We start from the raw sequence: 26,402 nt of genomic DNA on the forward strand, positions 1-26,402 counted from the left end.
TCCTGATAAGATAAATGAACACTGGCAACATTTCTTGAGCTCCAGCTATGGAAACAATTCCATACACACAGGAGATGAATTACCCCAGTTAACTCAGTGAATGTTTTCTTAGCACAGAAAACAAGGAAAACTACATGTAAAAGAAGCAAAATGCCTGTCAGAAACTGATTAAAAGCAATCTCTGATCTCTCTGAAGAGTTAATAAAGTATGTGTTACTTGGTTTCTGTCATTTAATTTTTAAACTCCTAAAATAAACAAGCACTATTGCTTATTCCCATCCCTTCCACCATCCTTACCCTCCTTCATGCAAATCTCAGTATTTCCCTTTGTGTCCCAAGGAAAGCCGAGCAGCAGAGCCCAGCCATGAGCTCCTGCATCCATGAACATCAGCTCCCAAGTGCTGCCACACCAAGCTTCCCTTGTTTGGATAGAGATAACAAGTGTTGGAGCATCTAATATGGCTTTAGGTAAACTATTCTAGTATTTGACTTACTAACAATCTATACATTATCTCTATCCTAGGTTTAACTGTCAGCTTCCAGTCATGGCTCAAGAGCCTGATTAGATCTGCTGCCACTCAGTTCTCCTCTAAAGACCAGTCAGTAAACTATGCCCACTCTTGATTTGCTCTTGAACAGACTTTCTTTAGCCACTTTTGAAGACTCTTCAGCCTGGAGTCAGCTCAACAGCAAATTTCTAGATGTTCTCCAGATCCTCAGGATCCCATGAAAACACAGAGACCAGCACCAGGAACAAAAACAGTCTCACAGTACCTGCAGAGATGATTTTGCTCAACATTTCCAAGAACACACTTCTACAACCTCACTCCAGAAGAACAATCTTACTCAATACCCAATTGCTACTTTAGGAGATCCCCCCCAGTGTCATTATTTCCAAGCTAATCTTCCATTTATCATGCATGACCTCCCTTACTTCCCCAAATCTGTCCTTTCTTTCAGCATCTCTCATGTATGCTATTGAGATGGCCACAATTTGCCAAGAAGCCAAAAGCCCCGTCTCTGTCTAAGCTGCCAGGTAATTTTACCCCATTCCTCTGCAACTCTCCTAAGACAGTTTTGCTGGCAGCACTTCCCTTGTTTTATTCCTCTGCCCTCCATATTTCAACTGAGGGTTTCTTTACATACAAAACCCAACCCCACAGCTGAGCAGGACTGGACATGTCAGGAGGATGAAGCAGGGCAACACTGAGTAACTGTCCAGATGCCCATAGCATCTTATTCCAGAGCATTTTATTACAGGGACTTGGGGCTCCTTTAGCAACACTTACACCCACTCACAATGTGCAGAAAGAGAAGCCCCAAACTCCTTTATTCTTTTGTTTCTCTGGAAGATTAAAAGATTCTCTGCTTGTTTTTTACCCTGGAGAATAATAAATCATCGGGAGATGATGCACTCCTTTGACACATGCTTGGTTCCCATGCAGATTGGTATCGGCAGGAACAGCAGGCTTCCCCAGAACATATGTGCAAATATTCAAGAATAGCAAACACCAAGGATAAACATAGTTGGACCAAACAGCTTTGCTGAAGAGAAGGGAATGTTTGCAAATGGTACTTTGCAGTATTGCCTGCACTGATGAGCCCCCTCTATTCAATGACCTGGTCTTTCACTCAAAGAAACCTTTCTGGTGAAGGGTATGCACCTCCAGCTCTCCCATAGGGCTTAAAAAGGGCGTTCTAAATGAGCATCTCTGGGACAAAACAAATTATTATATATTTATTGCAAAGTGCATATTATTCTCTAAAGCAAGCAGCTTAAACACGTAGCCTTGGTGAGAACTGATATTTACTAATTATTGCCATTCATCAAACGAGTCCACTGAGCCTTAATGCTGTGCTAGCATTAAAATTTGACATTGAGCTACATGGTTTCTAAACTTTCATAATTGAACTCAATCTGACTAATATACATAAATGATGTGTACCCAGGATGATCCAGTGGAATCTGTGTCATTTGAAGAATGCTAGTAATTTTGAAGGGGACACTTCCATATTTTCTAACAGTAAGCAATAAATTTGAATATTTAGATTCTGGAAAAAAATCCCTACAGCCAGCAATAGAAGCTTACCTTCAGTACAAGAATAATAACATTTATCTGGAGGAGCAGAGGCTCAGAACAGATGCTGCCAAGATGAATGATTAATGCACATTAATTGTGGTGAGAAGTTTTCAATTTCAAGTGGTTTTGAATGTAAAAGTAGGAGATTTGATAAAAATAAAAAAATTTTCTCTTTTCAGTCAAGTGCCTTTAAAATCTCTTTTTGCCTTTTGAAAAACAAAAGGATTTGCATATAAGTGACATTTTTAGTAAAAATGGTTCACTGAGCTGCAGTTGATTTCTGACTTTTCAGATGCCAATTTTTCCCCATCCAAAAAAAGAGCAAAAAAAGTCAAGGAAAGGGAAATGGGAAGGATACAGTCTGGGAAGAAAGCAGCTTCCAGCCAGCTCTAGCATACTAATAATTAGACAAGGCAACCCTGAAAGACTTTTCTCTCTGACAATATTGGTTTGAGCAACACCAACAACAGTTGCAAGGAATGAAAGCAACAACTGGTACAGGAAGTTCAGAAGTGGGCTTTGTTAATTTTCAGCTTTCAGAACTGAAAAACACTAATGCTAGTCAGAAAAAAAAAAGGTCTACTTGGCATTTTCTCTTTTCTGTCGATGTGCAGTGGGGGAAAGGACTTTTTCAGTACAGAAATTAAGATGTGAATATCAAACCCCAGCCATTCTCCTCATACAGATTGACCCGGAGCAATTGGGTCAATCACTCACTGAGTGCCAGCGAGTCCTGCCAGCTGTTGTACAGCTGTAACCAGCACAAGGCACTGACTCTACCTGGAGAAAATCTCTAATCTAACACATGAGAAAACTGCCTCATGTACCCACAAAAGTGCTGAAATTTTCATCTTGGCCTCTCCTTTCTTTGATTTTATGTCAACAGAAGTCATTTTCTATTAAGTGCTTCACCAGAGAGCCACACAAAATGTTACACAAGAATAACCTAAAAAGCATCTTAGAGCTCCCTTAATTTGTCAGCCTCTGTTCTTAGCTCTAGCTGTTGTTTCTCCACACCCTGCTGAGATGCAGCTTGTTTTCTCAAGCAGGGAATTCCTCAATTTCACCTGGCCAATGCTGTTTCTTCCCCTGAGATGAGCAAATGTTTCTTAAGGGAGGGTAAAATAGAACAAGAATTTTTTTGGAAGCTAGCTAGTAACATTTGTTTCCCATTCTGCGAGCTGAGCACAAGGTCAGAGAAGACATTTCTGTTTTGATTTAGGTATCAGTCCCTTCACTGGGAAGGTATTTGGAGATTTTTTTTTTTTAAGGGGTGATTGATACCCAAACCCAACCCTGGAATCTGAAGACAATTTCCTACCATTGTAACCAACTAATCCAAACCCCCAATTTCATTAAGAGTCATTAAGAGTAGGGAGCATCAGTGTAATTCTCAGGCTGCCAGCTCCCCTCCAAGTAAATAATAAGGAGACTTCAGCAGGTTAACACACATTTTACTTCCTCAGATCAAACTTTGGTAGGGGCAAAGGCTGACAGTTGTCAGAGGAACACAATTCATTAATTCCAAACACACTACCCATAATTTCCTTATTAAAGGGACTTTTCTAAGGTCCCTTTATGAATAAGAGACCTTATATTAAGGTTTGTACACCAATTCCATCTAAGCTTTCCTATGAGTTAATTTACAAGGCAACAAATGAGAATCAAACAGTCCACAAAGAGAGCAAAAAAGCCCCAGAAAAAGGAAGAGTCACAATTGCAAATATCAATCTCTATGAAATATATCAGGTGTCATCATCAACAAGAACATCTCAACAGCCTTGACAGGAATGCAGGAAGATACTGTCCCCATTCTCAATGCAATATTTAATCAAGACACAATGTACCATGCAAAGATTATATACAGCTGAATCTGCCAAGATACCTGGTATGAATTGTGAACAATTAAATGAAGAAAACTTGAATTTACTTTGATATCAGTAGCAAGTGTTCCCCATGTAAGGTACAAAAGCTGAAATTGCCCCAGATTTCAGATATTTTGTTTCCATAGAGACTCTTCATAGCTCTGCACAAACCACAATTTCCTCAGCACAGCATGTAAAGAAAACTATTGATCAACATAAAAAAACCATAGGGCCTCATTTAATTAGCATAAGTCAGGAGAGCTCCCAAAGGTGATTTGGGCTGTATGATCCCCAGGCCTAAATTTTACATCTGGGAAAAAAAAAAATATATATATATATATATATATTTATATATATATATATATATATATACACACACACACAGAAGCAGAAGCTTCCAACACCTGAGTAACTCCTCCAAAGCACTGTAAGGAGAAAGTGCTCCAGAAAAATCAGAGAGGGGGTTCGAGGCTGGGAAAGTAAGGCAATGCCTGTGTAGAAGGTGAAGGAGCAGCAGCTGTCAGGTCAAAATGAAAGGGGATAATTTAAAGCAGAAGAATGAGGTGAATACAAAATCTAGCTCCAGTGTGAGCTATGTCCAGATTATCTAAATTTATCTCCTACTAGTTCATATTTCTCCAAAATTATATGGCTGGACATGCTGAGAACAGAGAAGCCTGAAATCTGGGGTCTAAACCAACTACTAATTCAGAGGAGGGAATGGTATCTTTATTTAGCTGACTGCACCAAGAAATCATCTTCCAGAGTAGAAATAAATGAGCATAGCTGAAAAAAAAAACTAATCAAGTTAGGAGGTGAACCCTACTCACATTTGTAATAAGGAACATTTTTGAGCAAACAGTATTTTCTGTTATTTTCCTGTGTTGCTTCCTTCCAATAACAGTGACCAAATAGTAAAGGGAACAGAGAGTGTGTTATGTAGAGCAAGCAGCATTCCTTCTGGAGCAGCAGCAGCTCTGGGAAGATAATGTCATCAATCAGAGAGAAGAAACAAATATGCTTTGTCCAAAGTGTCAGCACTGGACCTTGCTTGATTTTTCAAATGAATATTTTCAAGTTAAATCTTCAAAGAATTCAAGCAGGATATTTATTGCAAGCATTACTCAAAGTCTTTTGTTTCTGGAAAACAGATTTAATTAAAATAGTGAGCATCAATAAACAGATCAAGTAAATATTTTTTATTAGAATGACAGAGCCAGAAACAAAAGAAAAATAAAGCTAAAAGACTCAGAGAAAGCCCTCCAAATTCCATTTTGACAATCATCTCTTATTTTCAGAGCATTCTTGTTTTTTTTCAGAAAGAGATGATCATTATTTGAACCCTACAGAAACCCTACATTTCCTACAGAAGCACACTGTAAAGAACTTGACAAACCTGACCCACCTGGGCACAATTTTCTCAGTCTGAGGAGGTCAGGGCCAATGCCCTCAGGGGAACGTCTTAAGGGGTTACCCCAGTGGTTGTGTGCTGGTTATCTCTAATTGGTTTTAGGACTGCATTCCTGGTACATCAGGAGTTTCATTTAGACTTCTTTCCTATGTCTTAGCTAATATTTTGGTTAAAATTCACCAATTTACCAGCCCTAAATGGTATCAGGGAAAAAAGAAAGGAAAAGACAGTAGCCAGTAACTCCTCTTTACACAGCACAGCTGAGCTAGTGCTAGAGGTGCATTAAATGTGGAAGATTAAACTGATAAAAAATTTCCCTTTAGTGGAATATACATGAATAATTTGTGATATCCTCAAAGTCTTAGGGCCCTGAGTTAGGCTAACTTCTAAAGCTCTCCAAGCAGGAGGAATCAATACTCAATCTCACAAAGATTTCAGTCTCCCCTGGCTCTGCTCTTCCCCAGGCACTGCACCTGGTCCAAGCACATCAATACTCCCACGTGCACCAAGGTGTGGATTTCAGGGGCACAAGAGTCCCCAGGCAGGCTGGCACAGCCTGGACCCCTCACTCACCCACCTTTGCACCCCAGGATTTGGGAGCTGTCACTGGGAGCATTTAGGGGGCCAGATGAGCCAGATACTCATCTTCATGGACTTCCCTCAGGCAAGAGATCCTCAATGCAGAGCAGCCAGAAGTTCAGTGGAGCCTTTCTGACCTTTTGCTTCTGCTGCAACTATTCAGAATAGGTAGCTCTCATGTATATATAAAAAATATATGTATAATATATATTATATATAATATATATAATATACATATATACACACTATATAATATATATTATATAATATATAGTATATATTATATCTCTATGTTATATAGATATAAATAATACATATAAATTATATATATAAATAAAATAAAAATTATTAAAATATATATATACATACACATATACACAGAGCCTCCTTAACAGGAAAGATTGCCATGTCCAGAAAATATTTAACTGCCTTTCACCCTGGACACAATAAAGAAGTTGAAGCAACACTGTTTTATTTATGCTCCGAACACACAGGTTAGGACCTGAAGAGATTACAAAAACATAATCTCAAAAATACACTTTCCTTTGGATGAGTCTTGCTTTGATGTGTTTTTTAAGTATGTGAATTAAAATATATAATTCCTGATTGAAGTTTTTTTAGTCAAATTAAAGGTTTTTAATCACTGCCCATGTCTGCATACTAAGGAGAAGAGAATATTGTAAATACAGCCTGTCCACACAAAGCACATGGAAAGGGCAATGGGTGGCAGGGGAATGCAAAAAAATTACCACAGCTAAAACGGCTCTAAAATAAAAATATTCCAGTGTCACAGTCACCCCTCCTAAAAACAGCCAGAAAAAGATGCAGCTCTTATAACAAGAACTTTCAATAGCTCCTGAGTTTGCAGATATAGCTGTAGAAGAGTGTCTATATTTAAGAAACTATGACGAAAACCACATTAATTTACTAATGGTGAGAGATCTATTAAGGCTGACTTGAAAAGTCTTCCAGCTTTTAGAAGATATTGTGAAGCCAAGTACGTTGCGAGTGTGTGGAGACCAGACTGAAAGGCAACCTGTATTAATTGCAGGGGATTAAATGGGACTGACCCAACACCTTCACTGCCAGGAGAGGCAAAGGAAACCTGGGCCCCAGAACCTTGACTAAAGCAGGTTGCACTTGCAATAATTCCTTCCCAGCCCACCTTCACAATTACCTCCTAACCACGAGAACAGGAGTACATAGATGATGCCTTCAAGTGACACCAACTTTGTTGGCTTTAACAAGACAGGTTTTAGCAGAGGACTGGAGCACCACGTGGGCAGGGATGACACTGACTACTGAATTAACGGAAGTGGTATTTAAATTTATAACAAAAATAGATTCATTTTGGAATATAAAACTGAATTTTCATCATAAGCTACACGCTTGCAGTTGGAAATGTCTGAGGAGGAAAAGAAGTGGATCCCATGACAACTGAATTACCATAATGGAGCCACAAAAAAGGTCACAGTGCTCCCAGAGTGCTCCAGAGGAGAGGCAGCCCCTGCAATTGCAGCAGGGCTAGGTGCAAATCACCTGCAAGGTGTTTATCCAAGGAGATGGATATGGCTCAGGCACAACTTAGGAAAGATGAACTCATTCTAGAAGTGGGCAGGAGGAAGACCCTTGGCATGATTTCAATAATGGAAACACTGCTTTAAGAGAGCTAAACAGACTGGGTTGATTTAGCCTGTCAAAATGAAGGCTAAGAGGGGATGCAAACCCTTTGCTTCTGGATCAAACAGTAAGAAGGGAAGAACTATTGGAGCTGAAAGAGAATTCTGTACAAAACCATCGCTGAATGCACGTGGGCTGGAAGTCAGAACTGAGGTTTCAGCTCCTGGAGAAGCAGGACTCAGGAGTAACCAGCTCTTAACAGGACAATTGAGGAAAGGAAATCCAACCTGCCTGGTGACAGCAGCCTGCTCACTTGGCAAAGCAGCTCTGCCACTTGTCTGTGTCAGCACAGAGATCTGCTCACAGGCCTCCATTCCAAAACACCTTCAAAGGAAAATACTTGGAAAGTGTGCTAAACTTTAAGAGGACTACAAGGGGATTACTGAATTCCCCAGACAGCAATCTGCATCTCAGTCCCACAGCCACTGTGGGCAGTCTTAAAAGTAATTTCCTTTTCTTTTATTTTTTCAGCTTGCCTGAACATCCCATAAAAAGAGGAATTACTACAGTGAAATTGATTATGCACGTAGTACTTTCAAATGCAGGAGGAAAACAAACTAGAAAAAATAGAGCAGAATAAATTGTTACTGCAATCTCAGCAAGTTAGATTAAAAAAAGAAAAACCCAGGAGATAAGCAAGGTGGCTTTATTTTGGTTTTTTTTTTTTTCCCCAAAATTTCCACTGGTCTTTTTATATCAAAAGACACACATAATTTTTATTTTTCTGCACAAACATGAATATCCTGGGAAAACATAGTGAAATTGCCCAGACCAAAAAAAAAAAAAAAAAAAAGAAAAAAGAAAAAAAAAGAAGCAGGAAAGACAGTTTAGATGAAAACCCAATCAATAAAACTCCTCAGAAGAAATACTTATCTGCATCCTGTTTGAGATTGACAGGGGAGGTATTAATATTGTATGTGCTTGTCTAGTGGATAAGATAATCGAGCACCATCAAAATGCAAAGCGGTTCCTGCAACTCCTCCGGCAGTAAAAAAAAATAAAAAAAAAAAAAAAAAAAAAAAGAAAAATCTCCCTTTCCATCTGAATTCCCTTTCTCCTGCAATGCCATCTAGAGGAAAGCTGCAGAGGGAAGGGAGGGCAGAGGGTGCCGGGTGAAGGCGAAGCTTCCCTCTCCTCGCCAAGGAGGTGAATTCTGCTGCCCAATTTCTGGAGCCATTGGAGGCAGCACAAACCTGGCTCTGGCACAACAAATCTCATCTGAGCAGCGGGGACTCGGCGCTGGGGTTTCCCTGACACCTTCCTAAGGAAGGCATTCTGTATTATAGGTCTCTGTCTGCTGAAGGAATCCCCATAAATTTCATCCCTTCTCCCACTAGTTGCATCTGCAAACATATGAAAGGAGAATCTTTTAACAAGCCAGATTTGAGTGGAGGAATAAAGAAAAACAAAACAAAACAAAAACAAAACAAAAAAATCAAGAACTAAAATTTACAGTGAGTGACAGGCACCTCCAGGCAAACCAGCAGAATTTGGGTAGGGAAAGTTCAGAGCCCAGTTTGCCCCCTCATCCTTAGAGTGTCCTTGCCAGGACCTTGAATACTCCCTTCAACTCTGTACTTCTCCTCCCAAATGATTTCTCAGAGGGTTTGTAAGTACTTGTGGAAGGCTCAGGCTATGCACACTCAGAATTCCAGCAGGCCCTGGTGCATGCCCAGGGTCCCATTTTTCACCACCAGCTTCAGCCTTGCTCTGTGCAGCAGCGACCACAGCCCTGGCTCTCAGCTCCACAGGGTCTGACACCACACCATTTTAACAGTGCTAAAACCTCAGCAACAGCTTTGCCACATGCCACACAGAGGATGGTTGGGAATGCATCACTTTTTTCACCCTACACAGAATTTAAACAACTCCTCTCAGATCACAGCTCTCAAATGCTGCTAATGTAGATGTTTCTGTCTGAGGGCTCAAGCTTTCTCCTCAGAGTTCCCCTGGCCTTTAAAAATTAATCACAGTCAAGCTGTAGGAAGAGAAAAAAAAAAGAAAAAGAAAAACCTTCAAAGCTTTTAGGGAATAGAACAGTTCAGAATATTTTGTTTTGACAATCACTGGCTGTAATTTTTTTCCTGACAATTTAGAGGATATTTTTAAGCCAAAAATTGATCAAACTAAGAGTAAATAAGACCTTGTTAAGAAATCTTGATGATTTCATTAATAGGGATGAACAAAAAACCAAAAATGTTATTCAGGTCTGGACATTGCCTGATTTTTTCAGTGGTACAGCAGCTTTAAAGGACTTTAAGCAGCATACAGTTTAAGTGAATTTGCTTTTATAGCAAAAAGTTAAAGAAAAGACAACTTCCTCTGGTCAAGGGAAGAGTGAGAGCTCTGAAGACTCTGCTCAAACAGAGATCCTTGTGACTGATAAATCTTAATTCTGAATGAAATCTATTGTTCAAAGCTGGGCTTGCAGACAGCTTAAAAGCAGGGAAGTCTTACCTTGTGTTCAAGGACAAGCATTATCCAGACATCAAGAACTGAGGGAATGAACAGCCCTGGTACAGCACATCCAGAGAGCAGGAGACTCCTGGGGCCTGGGGACGGCTATTTAAGAAAATAATTCATACTTTCTGCCAGGTAAAGTATTTTACAAATGTTTTGGTGGAATGCATCAGTTGCCTTAAAGAAAGCAGCATTCTGAGCTCTCCTCCATGGCCACACAAAGGCAAGGCTTCATCACAGAGGTACTGGGGGTGTCTGCTATTAAAACTGAGCACTGGATACAGAAATAGCTTTATAAACAAGACCTCAGCCTGTTGGGAAGTCTTGGTCTCTGCCAAAAGTGTGACAATCCAATGCCCAAGCTGGGTACAGAAATCACTGAATGCACGTGGGCTGGAAGTCAGAATTCAGGTTTCAGCTCCTGGAGGAGCAGGACTCAGGAGTAACGAGTACTGCACATAGGGAAGACCAGTTTGTATTTCAAAGGATGAAAAAAATGGTCACTGAGTTATCCCTAGTTTTCAAGAACAGTGATCAGAATATTTTAGTAACAGTCACCAAAATAACAGCTCCTTGTTTTTCCTCTTCCACATGAATCTTCAAACAGGTCAATCTAGCAGTGCTGAAGGGCTCTGTACCTGCTGATTTTGAGCACTAACAAATACTATTTCCAAATCTTTCTTACAGCAATCTCCAGAAACTCTTCCCTCTCTTAACATGGAGTTTCAACAGTTCTTAAAGAAATAACCACCAAGAATTTGAAAACCACCAATAATTTGAAAAGACTAGTCAACAGCCTCTAATTTCTAAACTCATAGATTAGTTGCTGGGTCACTTCCACTTGCCCTCTGAGCACAAAACAGGAACCCTTCAATGTCTCTCCTTGGGCATTCAGATTTACTGACCAAGTAAATCAGAGGATGAACACGTGCCAACCCCATCACCTTCCAGACAAACAAACCCCACCATGGGCTGGAAGCAACAGCAGGGATGATGGTGCAGTGCCTGTGTGCTGACACTGTCCGACCATACCTAAGAGCACAAATTCCCTATTCCTGCAGGGCTAATTGTATAATTTTTCTCTTCTCATGCAGGCACCTCTATTTCCTCCTGTTTAATCTCTCTACCTTAGTGTATTCGTGGTAAGAAAACCCCAAGGAATTCACACAGACTCCTGGGCCTCAGAGCTTTGGTAGCCCCTGACCAGTTTGTAGGATGGTTCTCCTGCTCTCAGCTTGACAACATGCATGTCCCCCAGCTCCCCACCAAGAAAACCCAAAGTCCTTTCACCCTCTGCCTCGAAGCCAGTTTGAACCAGGGGCAAAGAAATGCATCAGGACATCTCTAAATGCTGTATAAAACATATGTCCTTTCATGAAGCAGCTCCTCTGCTGCACAAACCACACTGTGAGCTCTCCCAACAAATCCTCTCCTCCATGGAAGAAATCATCTCCTCAGCTCTACCCCAGGGACAGCAGAGGGTAAGTTCTATAATTATATTACAAAACTCACAAATTATTTTTTTATAAAAACCAAAACAAAGCAGAACAGATAATTAATTTACAATGAGAAAAAAAAATGCTGCCTTATCCCTAAATAGTTCAAGTTCATGAAAGGGAACAGCATATTTGTTATCTGCCACGCGAATGGCTCTGACCAACAGCTGCACACAGGCAGAAGATTTTAAATCTACTGGGACCTGACCCTGTAGCAGCAGTTCACTCAGGTGTGCACCACAAACTAGTGCTGACAGCACTGTGGAGCCCTGAATATTTAGTACCACCAGCACACTACAGTGCACCATTCCCAGAGTGAGCTGAGGCCCTGTTTTAATTTGTTTTGTCTCTGTGTACACAACAAAGCTACTGCTTAAAGCGGATAAAATTGATTCTGATTTTTATCCTTTGTTGAGTGGTTCTCTATCAGAGAATTTCAAATTTTTTAGACTATACATGACATGGTTTTAAAATCTGTTCTCGAAACTTGTCTTTACCCGTCTGCTAAACCAGGAAAAGGTGGGCTCTGTGAGCCCTAGGCCCTTGAGATGGATTCATAAGAAACGTGCTGCCCAGAGGAGAAGGCAGCACTCAGCTGCCAGGGCTGGGAGCAGCTCTGCTGCTGGTCCTGTGCCAGCTGGGCAGGGGCCCCAGGGACAAGCAGCCTGCCCACGCCAGCAGGCACCAGCTCCTCCTGGGCACAAACAGATTAGAGAGATGCCTTGGCTCTGGGGACACTGGACTCTTTAATGCTAATCCTTTATCTACCAGCAAAGGAGAAAGCTGCATTCCTTCACTGGAAGCAAGAGGGACGGCGAAGAAACATCAGATAAATGATACCCGACACTACTCCTAATACATCCCTCCACAGAGATGGCTACACCAAGAGAAGTCCATGTGCTAACCTTGATTGAGAGGTTATTTGTGCCCAATATGCTAAAAAAAAAAAAAAAAAAAAAGTCAAGAACAAATCATCCTGTTAGGCTGCCAGCATCAGAGCATGCCTTGGATTTTGACTGAGCCAGGACAGAAGCAAGACGGCAGTGTAAGAAATTCAGAGCACAACTTCCTTTTGGAAAGTTACTTTAAAAAAAAATAAAGGTCACAGTACTGTCCTAAGGAGAAAGTTTCTTGTAGCTTGTGCTCTGTTTTTATTCCATAAGCCTCTAGGCATGAGATTTCTCTGGTGGCTCAGGCTTTGCTCAGTACAGCTCCAAACTTTCTAAACAATTTCCAGAGTAAGTTGGGGGAAAAAATTAGCTTTGAAATATTTTGTAACCCAGCTTTTAATAACTGATGGGAAAAAAAGGTGCTTTGATGTGCTTTGTAGGGCATAATCCTCTCTGCAAATCCTTGTCTAGGCAATCCTTGATGGCAAAAAATATTGAATGAGACTTTGCAAAGTGACTATAAGAGAGGACAGGGTATCAGAAGTCACAGGTTTAGGGATTTCTTGCCTGGCATTAGCGCTCTATTGTAAGGTCCTCTGGGGAAGTCTCAGCATGTTTTGCAAGATTTCCATTTCATCATGAAAATGCTTTCCAATCCCCACAGCATGCTAGGTTAGAAAGGGAAACACTTGCATTTTAGCACTGGAAGAAATGAAGCCAAGTGAGAAGAGCCACTTATTTAAGAGCTACCCTTAAGAAAAAAAAAAAAAAAAAAAAAAAAGAAAAGAAAGAAAATCCAAGCAGTTTTCTCTTGAAGGTTGATGGCTCAGCAACACTGTCCTGAGTGGATATCACTGCAAATCTTCCTTGGGGCTATTTTTTCCATCAGCCAATATTCTAGAACCAAGGAACAGCAGCTGATGTAGCTGCACTATTAAATTACTGGGGTTCATAGTGATGTGACTGGATGGTAGCAGGGCAAAGGAAGTCCTGGTTTTGTCTCTCAGTGCCCAGGGAATGGGGGTCAGTGCAAATACATCAATTGCTGCTCACCACCTACTGTAGAGGAGCCATAAGGAACACAGCTAAGGAATTTGTTACTTTGGTAATACATTAAAAACCCCAATCAAACCCCACCAGCACCAAAGGCTGTGGTTCTGTGCAATTCCAGCTTCCCCAGCCCCATATGAACCCTGGAGCAGCAGTTCAGATCCAATATGCTTGAGCCCTATTACTTTTAAAGAATGTGTTAAAAGCAGCCAAACCAAGCCAGGGTGGTTGTTTTCCATGGGCACAAAATTTAAATGCAAGTGGCTAAAAAAGTGTCATTGTAATGCCTTTGCAAACAGTCCCCAAGGCTGATTTGTCACACAATGCTGGTCTAAAAGCAACCTCTGTTCAGAAGAGTTATTCCTTAGGGATTGCCATAAAATCTTTTCGTGATCTCTGATTCAGTGTGCTTTTAATCCCATAGGAATGTCTGTCATTTTGGGGCCTTATAATGGATGAGAGGAGAGCCTACACTACATCTTTAGAGGGAAGAAAAAAACCAAAACAAACTACCAAATACCAAACCCCAAGACTGCAATTCACTCAGGAAGGTTTATACTTGAGCATTCTACTTCACTGTGCTTCATTGTCATTGAGAAGAATGTTATGAACATTTCCCTCAAACACCTCTTTCTAATAATGATTGTTCTGGAGACAAAACACATTTTTTTTGTGGTCATAACATAGCAGACTGTTTCACCTCCCCATCCCTCAAAGCTTCCAAGCCACCCTGGGCACTCATTTGTAAGGAAGGGCAGCATGTCCTTGAGCACAAAGAAAAAGCAGTGAGCAAATAAATAAAGCAGATGTAATACAGCTCCTACTCCAGGTAAAAGGTAGCAGCTGGTCATGCACACAGGGGATTCTCTTTCATTTTAGGGCTGCCTGAAACATTTCAAGACACAATTGATGGTTCTCCTTTAGCTTTTCAGTTTGGAGAAGGGATATGCTTTGGAAGCAAATCTCCCCACCCTCATCCTTCCCTCCCCCACTTTGTTATGCATCATAGAGCAGTCTCCAAATGCAAGAAGTGCTTTGCTTCCAGATCAAACCGGACTGCAAGATGCTCTCCATGTACACAGCCATGTGCTTCACCCACTCACAGGTGTGTGATCCCTGGGGCCAGGTCAGAGCTGTCTCAGCACAGCTGCTGCTGCACACCATGAAACACACACAGGGAGAAGATTTCAGCTCCTGTGAGACTGGAAAACCCCCTGAGCAAGTGGTGGAGATCCCATCTACCTACAAGCAGTTAGAGATCTGGAGATCACTCCCCCAAGCAGTCTGGTCAGAGTTAAATTCCATCCAGGTGTATTGTTGAAGATTTGGTATAAGGAAAACACACTCATATCTTACATGTGCATCACAATCCTGTGAAACACAAGCCTAGCAAGCTCACAGCTCATGCCACTAACTTTAAAATCTTTCAGTCTGTGTCTGTCCCATAGCTGTATATTGGGGTATAAAAAAAGTTCTATAAATGAAGGAATGGGAATTAAATTCTTCTGACTAGAGGCAGCAGGACAAAACCCTTACAATTACTGTTTATTATCAACAATCTCCACTATCAGAACAAATTGCCTATTAGAAGAGTCATATACACACAGGGTTTTATCACTTAGTGCTGTTGCACTCTGAGCCTGTAGTAGTTCTGTCCTTATTAAAGGGATATAAGGGAGTTTTAGGGCACGTCCTGCTGTTCAAACAGAAGAGTTAATGGTTTGCAATAAGTTGCCATTACTAGGAGCTGAAGCTGAGGTCTTTCTCCGCAGGACACCTCTCAATGAGGCTGTATCTAGACTGAGCCTTTGGGATAAGTGATCTAAACTCGCTGACTCCAGGGGAAGCTGGGGACATTCAGTGCCCCCAGGGGTCTCACCTCTGCCACTTTGCAAGATGCCTTCACTTGTCCAGTGGGTGTGATTGCACTGAGAGCTCCCTGTCTGGGCTCTTCATGCAAGGCCTTTCCTGAACCAGCCCAGTCATTGCATTCCTGACCAAATAAATGGCTCAGGAACAGATTCGCCAACAGAACAGTCAGGAATGTGAGGATGGAGGACAGCAGCACATCAGTGCCCAGTGAAGTACACATGACATCTCTCAGCACAAAGGCAGGAGCAGCCTGACTCTCTGGGTGCTCAGCTGAAAGATCCACAAACTATTTCAAGCCCCCAGCTCCTGACGTTTCCACAGGGAGTTTGTCTTTGAAGTAAAAATACTCAAGATGCCACCAATCTAAAGTCCAAAAGCAATCAAACACTCATTGTTGGCTCAATTCAAGAAAGGACATTAACATTATCTCTGAAGTATTCAGAAAAAAAGTCAAGTAACCAGCCTCAGGCTAGGCTATGAAAGTCACAATTTTGCTCAGCCTAAGGGTGGCATATATAACAAAATTAGACTTTTTCCTGTGATATAATTCAGATAGCCTTAATGGATTTTTTCCTCCTTTTTAAACAGCTGCAGCAAAGTAACTTACAATTATCATATCTTCAATTAAACACGCTTTGGGGCTTTTGGGGGACCTAGCACGAAAATGTTGCCTGGAAAAAAAAAATTACAAGCTGCTAAGAGTTAGTGGTAAGTTAATTAAGTGAAGATTGCCAGATTGCAACAAACTGGCATGGGATTCACAGACCCTCTTCACTAGATAAAGTGCTTTGACTCACGATGAAGGCAGCACACAGGAGAAGGAATCAAAAGCTGCTGTATCTGGAGAGTTCTTGTCATGTGAGGAGCTGTCAAAGGAGCCAGTGCTCTTGATCTCCTGTTATATTTAGTAGAGAAAGTTATGTCCTGAACAAAAAGCATATATTGTAAGAGAAAGCAAAATGGAAGAGTTTTGTGTAACAAAAAGGAATTCCTGACCAGCTCCTGCCCCCTCAGTGGTGACATCAATGTCAATGCTTAAGCAGAGATAAATTTCTTTAATGATCGGTTTTTACAAGGTTCTCTGTTTATAAACCAGCTCAGCTAATTCAAAGAAAATGGCTGAATGCATTTCAGGGGACTGCACCCACTCATCAACCCTTTCAAGCCATAGCTGCCTCCCAAAGGTAGCAGTTTGCCAATAAGTAGAGCAGCAAAATGCTCACAAAATCTTCACATTAAAGAAACTATCCCACTTAAGACTGGACTACTACCATGCCCAAATTCACCCCTGAGAATCCCAGCTCTGTTTGCTCCTAGATCTTCAAATTCCACTTTTTCTTACTTCCTCCCACTGAAGCAATTGAAACATTTATTAATTTAATTGAGTTTTGGGCTCCATGCTGTATTTGTGAGCTTGCAAGGTAAAGGGGCTCAAGGTGAAAAAGACCTCCAGCACTGCCTCCTGCTGCCAGAGCCACCTGCAGGAGCACATGCAGCAGGAACAGTTCCCATCCCTGCAGAGGATGCGTGGGCACAGGATTTATGCCAACACAAGTCAGCGCCCAGGGCTGTGCCCCACCACCCCATTTCCCCTGAAAACTCTGAGGTTTCTTGAGCACTGCAGTTGCTCAGCAAAAGTGTTCAGTTTTAATGAAAATCCAAGGAGGAGAGGAAGGTATAAACCTGTCAAACAAACAAACTGGTTATCTCAGGGATCTAGCCAAAAGGAACAAGCCTATTAAAGGAATCGTTTTCTGCACCAATATGTCACTGCACTATACTCTGTGCATAATAATTACTTAAATCCAGCCATTCCATGCATTATTAATAAGACCAGCCAACCTCAAGTCCCCATGCAGCCTTAAAGCAGATATATTAAATATTCCCAACAGGAAACAGGCAGCCATCCATTATCAGCAATAGACTACACAGTTAAGTCAATGCCTCTTTCAAGAAGGTTTTGTTCTGGTGTAATCAACAAGGCTGCTCTTCCCCATCCTCCAAACTGCCTTTCCTGTCAAACCTGAGCAGCATTTCCTCATTTCTCTATGAAACATGAGAGATTACCCTTTATTGGGAGCAACAAAAACTTGTGTAGATAATAAATGTTCCAGGAGCAGAGAAGCATCTAAGCAAGTTGACAGCAGAAAAACAAGAAGTAGTTGGGATCCAAGGCTAAAGAATCAAGGATGGGAGAAGAGGGAGAAAGAGTAACTCTGTTCTTGCTGCTGAGGGCAACGGAGACCTTTGTTCACTGCTCATGCACCTGCTGTGGCTATAACTCGTTATCATATCCAGGCAAGTGCCAATCTACTGGCCTATAATTCAGCATTGTTCAGATTTGGGCAACCTTGATTCTTGTCCCCCTGAATTGTCTCTCTGCTCCTCTAATCAGTCTCTCAAACTGCTTCTGTGCAGTTGTGGAGTACTGGCTTTGTACAAGGCCACACCACTAGCAAAATGCTGGTTTTCCACAAAAGGGATGGGACACCCTCATGGAGGGGCATGGAGTTGTGGAGAGGGAATTGCTTTCTCACAAGAAGATCTGGATCACAACACACACACAATCACACAGTTTTTACATTATAAAACATGACTGTAAATATTGCAAATCATAGTGCTTCTTGCATACTCCTGGGCTCTGCCCTCTTTGCAATTTCTCTGTATTCTGTAGCCTCCCATGAAAGGTGTGATTATGGAATGATTCAAAATAGCAGGCCTGGAAGTTTAAATGCTTCAGCAGCAAGCCAAGGAAATGCCCACAAATTATATGTTAGGAGAGTATTTGCTATGAAAACATTTGGCTAGGGATTTACAAGGCATGAGCAGTGACAGAAATGTGAAAATTCCTTCCTTAAAAAAAAAAAAAAGACATGAGAAAAAGGGGAAAAAGTCTAAATAGTAATGGCATGGTATTTAAAAATGCATTTGTTTCACTAGAGAGTACAAGGAGCAGCAAGAACAAGAAACACAGAGAAGATTTGTGTGCTGGAGGGGCTTTTCCAGCCTGGCTGGACGAGCTGCAACAGTGAGGCACATGGACACCATGGTTTTTGGCTAACGGGTACAACACACCCGAAAGACAAAGCTATCAAGCCAGCTGGCTGTGAAGGCAGCCCCTCGGGCTCCTGGCTGTTGCTGGGAAGCCTGGAGCATTTGACATTTCTTATCAGAAGAAATGAGCCTGGAAGGTTCCTGGCTGGCGAGGGGCAGCAGCGCAGGCGGATGAGCGGGTTCTCCGTAACACACGGCTTGTTGGGGAGGGGGACACCCAGTGTAAGAGTTATCAATACCTGCATGTCTGCTTCCAATTAGATAAAAGTTAATTAGCTCCAAATCCAGTCCTTCCTTTATGTTGATAAGCTCTCAGGATTTTTTTATCAGTCTGTAAGTGGCTGGCAAAAATCTACTCCCCAAATCAGGCCGGTTTGGAATGTGAAGTCATTCCCACAGTGACACCCTTCAAGAACAGTTATCTTGAACTCCTACCATCATATTTTTAATTTACAGCAGAAAATATAATTTTCTGAATTCCTCTCCTGCAGCATGACAAATACCCCATTGCAATATTATAAGGGGGGTGAGAGGGGTGGGGGAAGCAATCCAAACCAGGCTGTTTTCAATACAACAATTCTAAAGAAGCTATTAGCAGATTACCCAAGCAATATATTACTGCTGAACCAAAGATGTGTTTGAAAACACTGAGTCATGCTACTGAATTAATGAAATTAGTTTGAAATTATAAATTTTCAACTGAACTCAAGCAGTTTGGGCTCTTCATCAGCTGCTGTAGTCTTCCATACCCTTAGACCATGTTATTCATGTTTGAATCTTGTTCAACAAGGGCTAAAACCTGGAAGCCCAGCGTCGGGGTGGGGAGGGGGAAATTGTCACAGAAGTTTTAGAAAAGTAAAACTGTAGGTATCACAGTAACATTAAAAACCACAAGCTTTCCTCACCCAAGGCAATTTCTGCCCAAAGATTTGCTTTTTGAGGGGTCTTCGTTGAAATAGTCAAATGGCAGGTGTTTGAACCTGCAGAGGGTTTAGAAAGTTACCTGCTAGGGGGTATAGTGAAATGGGCAAAATCAGACATCTCACGGTAACAGCTACTTACACAACCAAAATGAACCAGCTTGCAAGCATTGTCAGGTTTACTGCAGGAATCTTAAATCTTGTGAGTTAACCTTACTTTTCAAAGTATTTTTTAAAACCCAAAGAGAAAAAAAACCCAACAAAACAGCAACAAAAAACTATTCTGGTTCTGCTTTTATTTCCGTGGTTTGTTAGACATTGTGGGAGCACAGAGAGATAAGATAAGCCAGTCTCAAAGCCTCCTCTTTCTTATGTTTATATCCAGCCAGACCTGTAGCTTATCATTCTGTCATTTAACTCCCTCTCTATTAAGTAAGAAGGAAAGATGAAGGAAGAATTTGTCTGGCCAAACCTCAAACTCTCTGCTGAGAGGAATGTGGCACAGGCAGTAAGAGGAGTTGGAGGGAGCACTGTGAGCTGATCTACTTATCCAAGGTAGCCACATCTTTGGAGCTGAGGACAGGCTGGTTATCACCAGAGAGCAGCCCCAAACACCTTTGTTCCTGTGCCTGCCTCTCCTTCAGCTGTTTGAGAGCCCAGAGCCCCTGTGAATGCTCAAGTGACAATGCACATTTTTGTTCTGATGATTACCACAATCCTGCCGTCTCAACATGAAGAAAAGACATTTTGATCTTTAAGGCTGTCTTATTTTTGTCCAGAACTGAGGTTTTGAATACACAGAATGCCACTGCCTGTGTACAGAAGAAACCAGTCTTTTGGGAATGTTTCCCCTGTATTTTGCTATCCCAACAGCCCTCTTGGCTAAATTTCAGACATTTCTGGAGAGACTTTGGCACAAAGGCAGAGCTTGTTCTAAGAACAGCTCTCTCCTGAAATGCATCAGCCTTTTCCAGCACAGCTCAGTATTTGCACCACAAATTAAAGTCCATCCCCTCAGCCCTGTCCCTGCTCAAACAGGAAAAGAAACAACCTCACCACTGGGTGTGGTCTCTGACCAGAACCTGTTCTTTGCCATTTCAGGGGAAAAGACTGAATTCTTCCTGACTGATTCCCAGTCAGGAATTCTGTTTCTAAGAGAAAGACTTAGGAGAAAGATCCTGCTTCTTTGCCACGAACGCAGCAGAAATATACAAAAATTAAACTCAGTGACAGAGGATAGAAAACCAAGTGGGAATTGGGCAGAGAGCCATTTACCTTGGTGCACCCCTGTGATTAATGCACTGCAGAGCTAGTGGACACTATCTGCTCCCACAGCACCTGGGGATGGACACAAACAAGGGAACACATTTGGGCTGCCCTTTTGCTCAGTGGCAAAGGATAGATTTTTTTCCAACGTGCATCCTCACTCTTAAATAATTCATTACATCCCCAGAAGCAGCAGTTTGCTGCAGACACACCAGGACTTATCCAGAGCCACACACTGTAGTGCAGAACCATGGAATCATTTCTCTTGGAAAATACCTCTGAGATCATGGAGCCCAACTGTTAACCCAGCACTGCCAAGACAGTCACCCTCCAGACTTGATTCCCATTTTCTCAAAGGGCTGGATGAGGCAGCCATCCTTCCTGGGCACTGATACCAGCTGTATCTCTAGTACACCTGATGGAATTTGCCTGCCTTTCTTCTTTCCCTGCTTTAGGTTTTATTCCTCCCACAGTTATTTGGTTTCTGCAAGAATCCAATGCCTGCTGGCAAAGCTGTGTGAGTCTGAATCCCTTTCAGGAAAGGGCATGGAGGACTGCATGTCTTGTAAAAGGAACTTTTGGTAGTGCAGGGTCATTGCAACCAATTACACTATTCAATTCTTCACCCATCCTGCCCTCAACAACAAAATGGAGACTGGTTTCATCCTCCTCCAGTCTCTTATTCCACTTAGTTTTGGGTTTTTCTTTCAGAGGCAAGAATGCATAGAGCATCCCTGCATTATAAAAGTCTTTCTTTGTGCTGTGTATACTGAGCTGCTCAAGTTATTGTGGGTTTTCACCTAATCCAAATCACTGAGGCACAGTCTGGGAAATGGTAAATGAGGCTGACAAAGAAGTAAGAAAAATACTGTCCAGGGGAAACATTGGCTGCAGCTTAACTTTTCTAATTTCTCTTTTCATCTTGATGGGAGCAGTGGGAAACAGGGGGTTCTTGTTTCTCACACCCTCTCCAATTATAGCAATTTTTCACACAGCACCTGAAAAAGTCTCAGGGCTGCACTATCAGAAAAATCAAGCAAAGACAAGGACAACAGTTCCAGAAGTAATCTCAGGTGAAAATTAGTATTGTAGCAGCAGAAAATAAAGCAACAGACATTTTAGTCACAGTATTCAAGTACAGGATTTCTCGCTAAATAACTGCTCCGAAATCACAATACACCATCCAAAAAAGGCACAGGAGAAATGTCCACAGGTATGACAGCACACAGCAAACCCTGGTCAGAGAGCCTCAAGTCCATCATGCAGGACACTCAGACTGGGAGCAGGGGCTGTGGGGGCTCCAGCCTGAAGGTTTTGGGCCATGTTTCTGCTTCTGGAGCTCATTCCAGCCCCTCTCCTGCCCTTGTTTCTTTTCACAGCAGTAGAGGAGACAGTGCACACCAACAACCAAGCAACTCATGGCCCTTGTGCACTGCACAGCCTCCCAAGAGCAAGGTGCCACAGAGCCACATGCTCTACCTGTCCTGGCATTAGACACCTTCCATGCAGAAACTTCTCTGCAATTCCCAGTTTGAACATATTCCAGACCTTATACTCACACTGACCCCTGGTGCAAAACATTTTTTTTCTCCTCACCCACCAAATACAAACACCCACTGTTTGATCTTTTTACTTCAGTCTCACTGCATTTCAGTGTCCTCCATCCCTCTCTGCCCCACACCCTTTTGAACAATTGGCAGATGGAAAAAGTAGGTTGGTTGGGATTTCTGCACACATTTTAGAGCACTTCTGAGGATTGCCTCTTACCTTTGGCTGACTTCAGCTGCAGGAGGACACAGCCAGGCTAGGTAAGAGAGGACAGGTCCCACCAGTGGAGATGCAGTGTGGCAAACAGAGATCTCTGTAATGACCCCACCAACCACCTCCAGAGGAAAGGGGCAGCAGCAGGACTAACTTTTGTGAGGGCAAATAAACTGCCATCCTGGGCTTAACCACTCCCAGCACTGCAAATGAGATTGAAGACAGCTGAGGAGGCACAGCCAGGTGCATCAGCAGCCAAACACATCTCTAAAAGGGACATGATTCTACTTTTCTTAAAAATGTCCCTGGCGTTTCAATAATGCCTTTAACTGAAATGAACTGTTTCCTAAAGTCAGCTTTGCAGATCTGCTGGGCTGTAGCATTAGAAAGGCCTGGAAGCAGAGCAAGGATGGTCGGTGCCAGTTCCAGCCAGTTTCCTCAATTGCATTGTGCAGGGGTAGTCCAGGGCAAAGGAGAGAGGGCAGCACCCAGGGATGAATGTAGAAGAGGGGATGCAAACCTGTTCAGCAGCTACACAGATTCCCAACACCAGCTTCTCTGTTGACCTTCACCTCAAGGGAGCCACAATCTGTGGTCCCTCTCACTGCAGACAGCTCAAGAGTGGGGTTTCTGTTTCTTTCAGGAACAACTCTGAGTAATTCTGCATTTGTTCTAAAAGCCAAACAGGAAAGCCAAAGGTGAGAAATAAGGAAAGTCTACAAGAGCTTGAAACTGAGCACCTTGACCTTGGCTGTTTGGAAGAATTTTGAATACTTCAGCTGCATTTTGATCCTACTCCTGATCTTGTCTTTTAAACATGAAGTCTTATTTCTAGCTCTTCAGCGCTAACCTTAGGCTCAGCTCACAGCCCCACCTGAAATCAAGGTCAGCATGTTTGGACTGCCACCATGCCCCAGGTGCCTGCATCCACCTTAAACACCCCATGCCCTGGCCAGAAGAAACTCCCCACACTAAAGTCAATGTTAAAATTAACCTACTTGCTTGGGTTTTTCTCTGAACTGAATCTCATGCCAGATTTTTAAAAGAGATTTCAACATTTTTATTTTGAAAAGCATTAATAGAAAGGTAGCTTTTTTCCTCTCACACAGTTTCCCAAATCAGCTGTTATCGTTACAGGTATCTCACACAACTCTTCTTTATCAGGATTTTTAACCCAGTTGTCCTTCTGCCTCTCTACCATTTTCTGCAATACAAGACTTTTAGGCTTATTCTTCCTTCATATTACAGAAGTATTGTGAAGGAACTCTGCAGTGGATTTGTCCTGGATTTGTACCATTATGAAGCAGGATTTGTCCCTTTGAATGTTGGGGAGAATATGCTGCCCACTATCATTAAAATAGGGCAGAGAAAAGTAAACTGGGTATAACAAAGCATTTTAACTAGGTCTCCTTATCTGCAAGACCAGAAAGAAAGAAAAAAATATATGTGGGCTAAATTGGCAAATAATCTTTTCCCATTGATTTACAGTTACTGGAAATTTTTTGGTTTACTGATAAATTATCTTCCTATCAGGATTCTGTGGGTGATTTAGGGGCAAAATAAATGTCTGGCTATGACTTAGGACTCCTTAATGTTCAGTTAGCAACAAGGTAAAAAGTGCTACATGAAAAAAAATTACCCTTGTCATCACAGACTATAGATCATCAGGAGCTTGGTCCAAATTAATATCCCTGCCAACACAGGATGATCCTGTACATGTTGCACAGCCCCTTTTGGTCACCACAGCTGGCCAAACACTCCCCAACCATTTTGATTTTTTGCCCCACATCTCAACACAAAGGGAGAGCAGTTTTCAGTTGCTGGGATAAAGCTCAGGCTTTTGTTACACAGGCAGTGTTAGGAAGGAGAGCAGTTTCAGACTCAGTGATGAACAGGGAGCAGCTGTGCTGGTCATGCCATGGCCTCAGCATCACCGTGTGCAGTGCCAAGCTCTGGGAGTGCTCTGGGGTCAGGGCTTGAGCTGCTCCCAGAAATGTCAGTGCTGACATCCCCACACCTGGGTGAGGACAGCAATGCTTCTCCTGTGGGACTCAGCAGTCCCAGACTCAATGCAGAATCCTGTTTTCTCTGCACTTTTGCCCTGTGTGGCCTACATGAGCAGTCCCACAGATGGGTGTTGCTGCAGATCCACCCCTGTGCCTGTTCCCAGCCACGCTGCTGCTGTCAGCACTGCCATCTGCATGGGATTGCATGGACCTGGGCCAAGCAGGAATCCCCCAGCCCTGGACCTACACACTACAGGGACCACTTTGTCCCATCCTCATCAGTGGCTGTCAGAACACCCCTGAGCCTATCAGGAGCCATCACTGTGTGAGGGAGACTGGCTGTCAGACCTGCTCCAGAGGTTACTTTCCAAAAAGCAGCTTCTGCTGATTCATCCCCTCCTGACACTGCTGACTTCCTGTAAATGCCTGACCTGGGAATATAAATTACTATTAAGGCTGACAAGGATATACCCTCTGCAACAATAACTCAGGCAGCTGTGGTTTCCTAGCACAAAAGCACATCCCTTTTGCTTTGGCACAGTGAGCACATCCTTATGCAGGGGTCTCTCTCTGACCTTAGTGAGACTGGAGTACTCTGACATGGGGGACAGCCATGCTCACACCACAGGCTCAGGGACAGCACAGGGACCATTATTCTTTGTGGGGCAAATGATTTACTGCAAAGGACTCGGTTCCTAATGTCTTCATTCTCAGCACAAGCCTGTAAATGACATTACTCATCCCTCTCAGCATTGGAGATATCCTAGAAAACAGCCACTACTGCTGGGCAGCATGGAAATGATAAGGGCTATTAATTCAGTCCCAAGGTTTCGGGGCAGGAGCTGATCACCAAATGGAAGCAGGAAGGAATCTGTCCTCAGAAACAGCATTATTGCAGGAAGTTATGGAATGAAGTGATCATGGAGCTGGGAAGGCAGCAGAGGGAGGTGGTTTTTAGCATGCAGTGGGACCATGCCTATAAAGGAGCAATTGCACTAATATTCACAGGAGCCCCTTTGAAGACACATAAAGTGTGGTATCTTCATCCTTACTAGAGAAAATTTCCACAGTGCTCCACTGACATCTGTCATAAAACAATCATATAATTCAAGGTTACAGCTTCAAGACTCTCTTAAAGGTACAAATTTGTTATAAAATGCACTACGTTAATTACAGCTAAAATTATTCCCAGCATTTTTACTTTGGTACTGAAACATCTGTTTGCATCTGCAATGAGCCTCTCTTATCCCACAGCAACTTGCATAATGTTTTCATTAACACCATCTAGCAAATGACAAGACAATATTCCAGCAATGTTTCTCCCACTAACAGATGTGATCTTATTGAAATCTCTCCCTTTGGCTCCCTTTAACTTCTTGCTCCCCTGGAATTATAGGATATAGAAAAAGGGGGAAATAAAATCTACAATGAAGGGGAAGTTAAGCAACCATACTGCAAGCAACCTAGAGTAATAAATGATCTGAGTTTTGGAGAAAGGGAGCTTGCAGATTATTTGTACTTGTTCTTAAGACCAACGGTGTGCCTCAACCCAAATTCTTTATTTTAAATGAGGTAAATGTAGCTGTCACTTAAAAGTGAGATGAGTGCCTGCTTTATGAAGCTGTTTACTATGTAGACTCAATCATATCTGCCAAGTAGATGTTTTCTTTCAGCTGAATTTCTAGACTGGGGATGGGATCACACAAGATTCTTTCTCACCTCAGTCTTTGGTTGAACAGTTTGCAAGTCACTGTTGCTGCTGGATGCAGTGAGAGTGCTGCCTAGTGCCCAGAAATCTCTAAATTCAAAGTGTTTCAGGGCAAAAGAGACCCCGCAAGGAGCACGCAGGGTATTAACACACTTTGTTCACTGGAGATCAAACGATTTCTCAGTGGGAGTCTTGACACAAGCAGGCTCCTCACAGTCCTCTGAAACTTCTAACGTCTGGCAAAGCCAATATTTTCCTGCACAGAGTATTTCTGAAACTTTCTTGTTTTGGAAGTCTCTTTAA

At 42.3% G+C, this 26,402-nt stretch overlaps 1 long non-coding RNA gene across 6 annotated transcripts in view; it reads right to left on the minus strand.

Annotated features, from left to right (window-relative positions):
• LOC135451493 (uncharacterized) overlaps positions 1 to 26,402 on the minus strand; it is a 140,467-nt gene that overhangs the window by 80,678 nt on the left and 33,387 nt on the right. The window contains exon 1 of one of the 6 annotated variants that reach the window (XR_010441344.1): positions 22,392 to 22,852. The exons of the other annotated variants lie outside the window; for them this stretch is intronic. This is a non-coding gene — a long non-coding RNA (uncharacterized LOC135451493). Of the gene's footprint in view, positions 1 to 22,391; positions 22,853 to 26,402 lie in introns of those variants that run through there. 6 annotated transcript variants of the gene reach the window in all.

This window comes from Zonotrichia leucophrys, chromosome 9, assembly GCF_028769735.1.
Source record: "Zonotrichia leucophrys gambelii isolate GWCS_2022_RI chromosome 9, RI_Zleu_2.0, whole genome shotgun sequence".
NCBI classification, from domain to species: Eukaryota; Metazoa; Chordata; class Aves; order Passeriformes; family Passerellidae; genus Zonotrichia; species Zonotrichia leucophrys.